Here is an 8,846-nt window from a genome sequence, read left to right on the forward strand (position 1 = left end):
ACAATGTTTGTGAGGGTCTCTATGCTAATAATAATTTGAAGAGTTCCCTTTAAATTTTTCATAAGCGCTCCTTAACTTACATTTATCTAAATATCAAAGACCAAAATGAAAAGTTCACTTTTGGTTCTCTTTATGTGAGATCAATAGTTTAGTACACTTTCACTTTCCTTCATCTATTAATATATTTGAAGTTTTAGATCAAGAATATTATATTTGTTCCATGACATAGAACCAGACTGCACCATAAGATGAAGTTTTCAAGAGTTTTTCTTCCTTATAATGAGTGTCACTTCTTTCTGTAGTCTAAGACTTTTGAAAGTTGCTCTTTTAATTTTCCAATCAGGGATATTCTAAGAGAAATTAGGAAAATCTGTATTAGAGAATGTAGTGAGAGCCCATTTCCCATTTTCCACCAGATATCTACTTAAGACCATTTTGAAACTCCTCTACTCTCCTCTATCACATCTCCACTCATTCTTAGCAGATTAACCCTTCTCTTATTTCACAAATAGAAGGAAAAATCATCAGACAGGAATGCTCGCTATTTCCTATGACCGCATTAATGTTTTTGATTTCATACAGTTCTTTTTTATTCTACCCTTGTAATAAAGTTATGTTTTGTTTTCATTTATCTTCTGCAAAAATAATTAGAAAGTGAATTCCTCTTGGTATACATATTATATGTGTATATTACATATAACAATACGTTTTCAACATCCAGTCTCAAATAAAATAACTTTAATGTGTTCGTACTTCTGACTTGGGTTTATATAATCTCATTGTAAAATGAAAAATAAAAGATTCCTCTCAAATGTGAACATGGCTTGAATTTTAGATAAAGTTAACGAATTACATTTTTGGTGGGATTATGCTATTGCATTTATGTTTGGCTTAGAAGTCCTTATCTTTTTAGATATGCATGTTGAAATACTTATTAATAAAAGTATATTGTCTTGGATTTGTTTCTAAATCATCTGGTGTTGGGGAGAGTGGGTTGGAATACAGAAAAAAACATACTGGACTTGGGTTGATAATTGTTGAAGCTGAGTGATGGGTATATGGGAGTTCATTATGCTATTTTCTCTTTTTTTATATATACCCAAAATTTTCCGTAATGATAAGTTAAAAATAATCACCTTAACAACATTTTAAACTATTATACCCCTACAAATATATAAACACATATGAAGCTGATTTTAACAATCACTACCAGGTCCCTACTGCTACAACTTCTTTTCTAAGTTTCTAATCATTTGGTGAACAAGTTCACCTCTTTGGAAAATCTTTTTCAGGAATTACTACAGATAGTATGTTTTCAGACAGGCTGAATCTGAGCTATTTATGAAAGCTTAATATGAAAATATGTCTGTTGTCTTCATCAGTTGATTTGGATATTCTTGAACCCAGGACAATTTTACACTGGCATCTGGTTTACTTGTATAAAGTACTTGTGACTTGATAAAAATATCCTCTGCTTTAGAAGTAACAGGGACCAGTGCTTGACAATTGCTTCAAACAATTTTCCCACTCAGAACTGCTACGTCTTGTGAATCACAAAAGCATATGCACTGTGACCTAGAAGAGTTGGTCGAGTTATAAAAGTGCATTTATTCCTGTTCATAACCTCTGCTTGCAGAGCTAAAGCAAGTTGACATTTTTTTCCTGTGATGCTACTAATACTTTCTTCTGTTGACCCACAGATCTCAACACTTTAGTTGACTAGACCAACACAAAAAGTGGAACAGTTTTGTGAGAAGCAGCATTACCAAACTACACTTCTTCATTATCTTATTTGATAAAATCCGAGAAATTGTAAGGTTTTTATGTTTCTCACTGTCCTATGTTAGTTTTGATTTTCTAAGGGAAAGTTACAGAAGTTACAGATGTGTGTGTGTGTGTGTGTGTGTATTGTTTGTGGTGGCATTATAAATTTAATAAGAAAACATGTATTGAGTCGTACTGCATCCATACATTCATTAATCCATTCCTTTAATCAAACAATTTTACTGAGTGTTGAGCTCACTAAGTGGTACCCTCCATCCCTGCCTTCATGGAATTTCTACCCTAGTGCAAGTGGGTCCTTTGAGGGAGGATAAGTGGATAAAAACCTAGACTGAGAGGTCAAAGAAATTAGGTCTATCCCTCATAGGTCCAGAGAGAGAAACCCAAGCTCTTCCCTCGCCATGGCTCCCAGCTTAGTATGGCAAATGACTTAGACCTATCAGTTTCGATAAGGAATTCCTGGACCACTTATGGATCTTAGGAGGATCCATGTAACCAGTTAGTGCCCTGAATATTCTTCTTGAGAGACGATCTATCTGGTTTAGTAGGACAAGGATTTATACTCAGTCCTTCCTTGGCATGGCTCGTTTTCTTCTGAGATTTGCAGTTAATTATTAGAATTATTTATACTCATAGAATATGAGATTATGAGATTACACTTATTTTAAAAAGCAAGAGAGTTTTTTTGTTTGAACTGTCGATAATCTTGAGTTTAGTGCAACAGTCCCAGATGACAACAGTTTAGGGTTTTTTCTCTTTTTACGTTTAATGCAGACTGTTTATTTGATGTTCATTAAACTTAGTTTCTTAAGCTATTGCTTGGCATCATACAAAGCATTCTTAACGTCATAGTAGAGATATAAAAGATCTTTACAAATTGAAATGCGATGCCCTTGTCCCCAAATATTTTAATGTCCACAAATGTGCTTTTAAAGTAAACATTAAATTCATGTTTGACACTCTAACTTTTGTGTAATCTCAATACTACCAAGAAGTAAACTATATTATACAGGTGTGGAAAAATCTAGTTAGTATATAAACAATACTTTGCACCATTAACAACTTTATGATGTGAAATTCACATATTGACTTAGGAAACTGTTTTGAGCCCCCAAAGTACCTTTGAAATATCATTGTATTACTACAAATAAAAATCACACTATATAATTGAAAAATTTTTTGAAAATACCAACTGACTAGTATTGGGCTATAACCCAAAGCATAAAACAAAATTCCAGAAGTCCATACAGATATAAATAAATGTTGCATAAATAAATAAATGAGGGAGAAGTAGTGAATCTCCCATACAGAAGAATTTCACATAATTTCTCTAGATACTATGCCATCATGGAGGCAAGCATAACTCCCCACTCTGGTGTGGGCTTTGCCTAGCGACTGGTGACTTCCTTCCAAAGAAGGCTGTATGGAAAGAAGGAAAATAAAAGAGGCACTTTATGGTGAAGCAACCTGACCCTCCCCAAAGCCCCATAGCTTCAGGCTAATCATGAGAATGATGTCAGACAAATCCCAATTGAGTCAAAATACCTGACCAGGACTCCTCAAAACTACAAAAGTCATCAAACTCAAGGAAAGTCTGAGTAACTCACAGCCAAGAGATGTGTAAGGAGACACGATGACTAAATGTAATGTGGTCTCCTGAATGGGATCCCAGAACTGAAAAATGATGTTGCATAAAAACTAAGGAAATCTGAATATAAATGAGTTAATAATAATGCATCAATTTTGGTCCATTCATTGTGAGAAATGTACCATACTAATTTAATACACTAATAGGAACAGTAGATGCAGGGAATATGATACATTCTCATTTTTTTCTGTAAATTTAACACCGTTCTTAAAAAAAAGTTTATTTTTTAGAATGTTACCTGCCGAAGTAATTTTTATTTAAAAATGTAAAAAAAAAATTGCCTTATATACAAAACAAAGACATCCTATTCGTCTCTGGAAGTACTTTCTGCAGAATCAACAAGGGCTCTTAATTTGTCAGCAGTGTTACCTCCCCTCCAAATATCTTTCCAAATACCAAACCATTATTCACTGAATAACTTTAATTTCAATAAGATACAATGTTTTGAATGACTATATAAACACTTCATCTTCCATATACATAATTTTCTGAAATCTTTCAAAACAGAATCTATATAGTGATTTCATAACTGTGGTTACCAACCCCACGTTGGATTTCAGGCCCTGCAGTCAGTCCAGCCAGCTCTGTTGGTAAGACCCTGCCCTTCCACTTCCCAACCCCAGCACTGTTTATGTTTATGTCAATAATTTAACAGGTGTGTGCATCAAGTCATGAAACAGGGATGCTTCTTGAACAGCAACAAAAACCCTACAGTACAAATAATCATGGCATTGATTTTAATTGCAGCATTTCCAAATAGATTTTTCCAGAGAGAACAGAGCAGGTAGAGAATTGCAATTGTTAAAATAAAAAAGAAAGCAGTTGGGATTTTCCTGGAGGTTCACTGGTTAAGACTTCACCTTCCACTGCAGGGAGTATGGGTTCAATCCCTGGTCGGGAAGTTAAGATCCCACATGCCTCGCAGCCAAAAAACCAAAACATAAAACAGAAGCAATGTTGTAACAAATTCAATAAAGACTTTAAAAATGGTCCACATCAAAAAAAATCTTTAAAAAGAAAAAAGCATTCAGAAATCCAAACTGAATACCATTATGAGACTCTCCAAGTGGGGCCTTCTCTATGCTCATTAAGAAGGTTTTGTTTTTTAAGAATGTCATTTTATGCTTAGCTGAGCAATGGTAGAAAGAGAGGGCAATGCTATTGTTCCTGAAAGGCAAACTTACAGTGGAAAAATTCACTGCTATTTTAGGATGCTTACAGATTTATATGACCTAGTTTAAACCTAACTCTACTTCATAATTTCTAACCAAATCTCATGGAAAAGAATACCTTTGTATACTCTTTCTGTTTGTTTGACTGGAGATAGCAAATTCTTTTTAGTGAACCATACGGGTCATTTTCATAAGATTTTGTAGGACTAGCATCCACTACTGACTATTAACAACTTACTTCCTGTTACTTGCAAGCTTGGCTATAGGGTCTAGAGTTCTAATCTGAGTTTCTCTATTAGCAAATGTTTTGAACGTTCTGCTAATAAATATGATCAAATTGGCCTTTGTCACTACATATTTTAAGTCACTCAAAAGATAGTCATCTCACCTGTTATTTATTTTACAAAAGCAACCTTAGATGTGCAGTATCATTTCCTATTGAGAGAAAAATCTGACTCTTCAAAATATTGCTTCATTAAGATGAAATAAAATCTTGTTTTCACAGGGAATGTGAGTTATAGGAGTCTATCAGGACATGAACTGCTCTGTTCCTTAACTTACTTGACTGAGTTTTATTTCAAATTTCTTACCATTAACCATGGAGAAAAAAAGAGAGAGAGGGAGAGAGAGAGAGAGGTGGATAGGGGATCAGGAGGTAAAGAAAGAAGAAAAGGAAAGAAGGAGGGAAAATAGAAAGTAGGGGAGGGAAAAGGGAGGTGATGTAGAGAGAGACAGGAAGGGAGCAGTGTAGAATATGGAAGGCAAGCTGAGAGGGAGCAATCACTGTATAACCATGATAAAAAAAATTTCTTTGCAAGATATACAGATTGCCAACAAACACATGAAAGGATGCTCAACATCACTAATCATTAGAGAAATGCAAATCAAAACTACAATGAAGTATCACCTCACACTGGTCAGAATGGCCATCATCAAAAAATCTGCAAACAATAAATGCTGGAGAGGGTGTGGAGAAAAGGGAACCCTCTTGCACTGTTGGTGGGAATGTAAATTGATACAGCCACTATGGAGAACAGTATGGAGGTTCCTTAAAAAACTAAAAATAGAACTACCATATGACCCAGCAATCCCTCTACTGGGCATATACCCTGAGAAAACCGTAATTCAAAAAGAGTCATGTACCACAATGTTCATTGCAGCACTATTTACAATAGCCAGGACATGGAAGCAACCTAAGTGTCCATCGACAGATGAATGGATAAAGAAGATGTGGCACATATATACAATGGAATATTACTCAGCCATAAAAAGAAACGAAACTGAGTTATTTGTAGTGAGGTGGATGGGCCTAGAGTCTGTCATACAGAGTGAAGTAAGTCAGAAAGAGAAAAACAAATACTGTATGCTAACACATATATATGGAATCTAAAAAAAAAAAAAATGTTCTGATGAACCTAGGGACAGGACAAGAATAAAGACTCAGACGTAGAGAACAGACTTGAGGACACAGAGAGAGGGAAGGGTAAGCTGGGATGAAGTGAGAGAGTAGCATTGACATATATACACTACCGAATGTAAAACAGATAGCTAGTGGGAAGCAGCTGCATCGCATGGGGAGATCAGCTCTGTGCTTTGTGACCACCTAGAGGGGTGGGATAGGGAGGGTGGGAGGGAGACGCAAGAGGAAGGGGATATGGAGATATATGTATACATATAGCTGATTCACTTTGTTATACAGCAGAAACTAATACAACGTTGTAAAGCAATTATACTCCAATAAAGATGTTAAAAAAAACCCACTTCTTTGCAAAGTTATTCAAACCAAAAACTAATGTTCTTGCTCATAGAATTGATCTTTTTCAGCTTCAGGAATCAACATGGTACTATTTACTCCTATGGCATAAATTCATTAAAGAAGGAACTTGCAATATTCCAGACACAGACTTCAATTTCAAATACTTCAGATTTCAAGTACTCTAGCAGAGTCTGAAAGCTTATTTAGTGTCTATTTGCAAATATATGGCCACCATATACACAATCGTTTTTAGGGAGCATGTGGGAGGAGAATCCTTGCCTTTAAAAATTAGTATTATAATTTAGAGAGTTGACTAGGTAATAGATAATAGAATATCCAATAAAAAATCACCAGAGATCACATGAAATATTTTAACACCCCTTTCTTGAGAACGTTCACTGATGAAATTGGTTATAAAACCTGTCCTTAAACAAATTTACAAATTCAATGAAGTTAAATGTTGAGAACATGTGAGAATCTTCAGATGACAAGTTCTAGAAGTCTAAAATCCTAAGGTCTTCATATCACTCTACCCCTGTCTTTTAAATGAAAACACCAAATGAACTTTTCCTAAAAGTAACAATCTCTTGGCTATTCTTGCAAAAATGTTAAGGACTCAACTGAAAACTTTTAACAATGAACAATCTAGCTACTCTTGAATGGTGTTTTCACTTTATTAGTCATCCAAAGAAAGATAAATGTATTCATGCTTCTGTGCCTTTGTCTTCTTTTTTGATAACCCAATTCCATGACATATCAGGCATACATTCTTCTTAAACCAGTTTTCTCAGCCACAAAATGACAAAATCACAATAAAAAATTAAGAGACCTTGCTCCAGTTAAAAAACTTCTTAGTAAGACTTTCCCTGTGGGCACATGTATGTTGTCTAAGCCCAAGCTGTATTCACCAAGAACTTGCTGTTCCTTTCTTTCAAAACCCTTCCACGGGCTTCCCTGGTGGCGCAGTGGTTGAGGGTCTGCCTGCCAATGCAGGGAAGACAGGTTCGAGCCCTGGTCTGGGAAGATCCCACATGCCGCGGAGCAACTAGGCCCGTGAGCCACAATTACTGAGCCTGCGCGTCTGGAGCCTGTGCTCCGCAACAAGAGAGGCCGCGATAGTGAGAGGCCCGCACACCGCGATGAAGAGTGGCCCCTGCTTGCCGCAACTAGAGAAAGCCCTCGCACAGAAAACGAAGACCCAACACAGCCATAAATAAATAAATAAATAAATAAATAAATAAATAAATAAAAAAAATTAAAAAAAAAAAACCTTCCACTTGTGAGTGAAAGAAACACATTACAGAGTGGAGAGGAACAGAAGCTGAGGCTGCAAAACTCATAACTTCGTATTAAAATGGGATCAGGGAAACACAAAGCTTGGTTCAGAGTTGCAATTGGGATGCCCCATCTGGCAAACTGTACCTTCCTATCAAAGGTGGAATAGGACCAGTAGAAACTCATTTATGGAACTAAATGTAAAAATGACTTAAACATAACAAATTATCACTAGGATGAAAATATGGTCATTTTTCTCTTGCCCTTCTCATAATTTCTTAAATAATCTGATGATTTTGATATCCTTTCTATAGCCAACTAATGCATCAGAGTAAGTCCATGTGTGTATACACACAGACCCTCACCAACACCACACACACAGGCAATTTCTAATTCTCCAGGCTCCTTGGAAGGGCTTCAGTGATTCTACTACAACAGTGAATAAGGGAGGTGGTTTGACTGACAACAGACCACGTTAAATTTACAGGTGAGCATGTCAAATCAAAATGAAAAGCTTTTCAAGTAAACATCATAGGTAAATGTTTAATTAGTACCTTTTAAATTTTTCATTGCTATACTACACTTGTACTCTCCCAGGTTGCTCATTTTTAATAATCTGAGTAAATTTTTAAGATGTCTGCAGTGATTGGTTGACTTTTTTATGACTTATCTAGTCCAGTACTATAGTTTCAGAAAACACACACACACACACACACACGCATGCACACCCATTTGAGCACGTAAGCATCTCTCTTTGATTAGATGTTAGGAAGATTCCTGTGACTCTGCTCATTTACAGTAGCTTTCTTTATTCTGATTAATGATTTCCCATCCCACCTCTGTTCCCACTCTTTCATTAATTTTATCTCTTCTTTTTACTCTTCTTGTGTTAGTAGTTTTTGCTTTAATTTTACTTGCACTTTTTAAATTTAAGCCACTTAAAATCCTTTTAGAAATAGGCATGATATGTGTATATACCTGTGTGCCTGAGCAAACTGACACAAAGAGGGAAGAACAAAGAATACATCTTGTTTTATATATTTTTTTATTTTATCAATTTTTTTATTGAAGTGTAGTTGACTTACCATGTTGTATTAATTTCAGGTATACAGCAAAATGATTCAGGTATACATACATATATATCTATTTTTTTCAGATTCTTTTCCCTTATAGGTTATTACAAAATACTGAGTAGAGTTCCCTGTGCTATACA

Source organism: Balaenoptera acutorostrata, chromosome 8 (genome assembly GCF_949987535.1).
Source record: "Balaenoptera acutorostrata chromosome 8, mBalAcu1.1, whole genome shotgun sequence".
NCBI classification, from domain to species: domain Eukaryota; kingdom Metazoa; phylum Chordata; class Mammalia; order Artiodactyla; family Balaenopteridae; genus Balaenoptera; species Balaenoptera acutorostrata.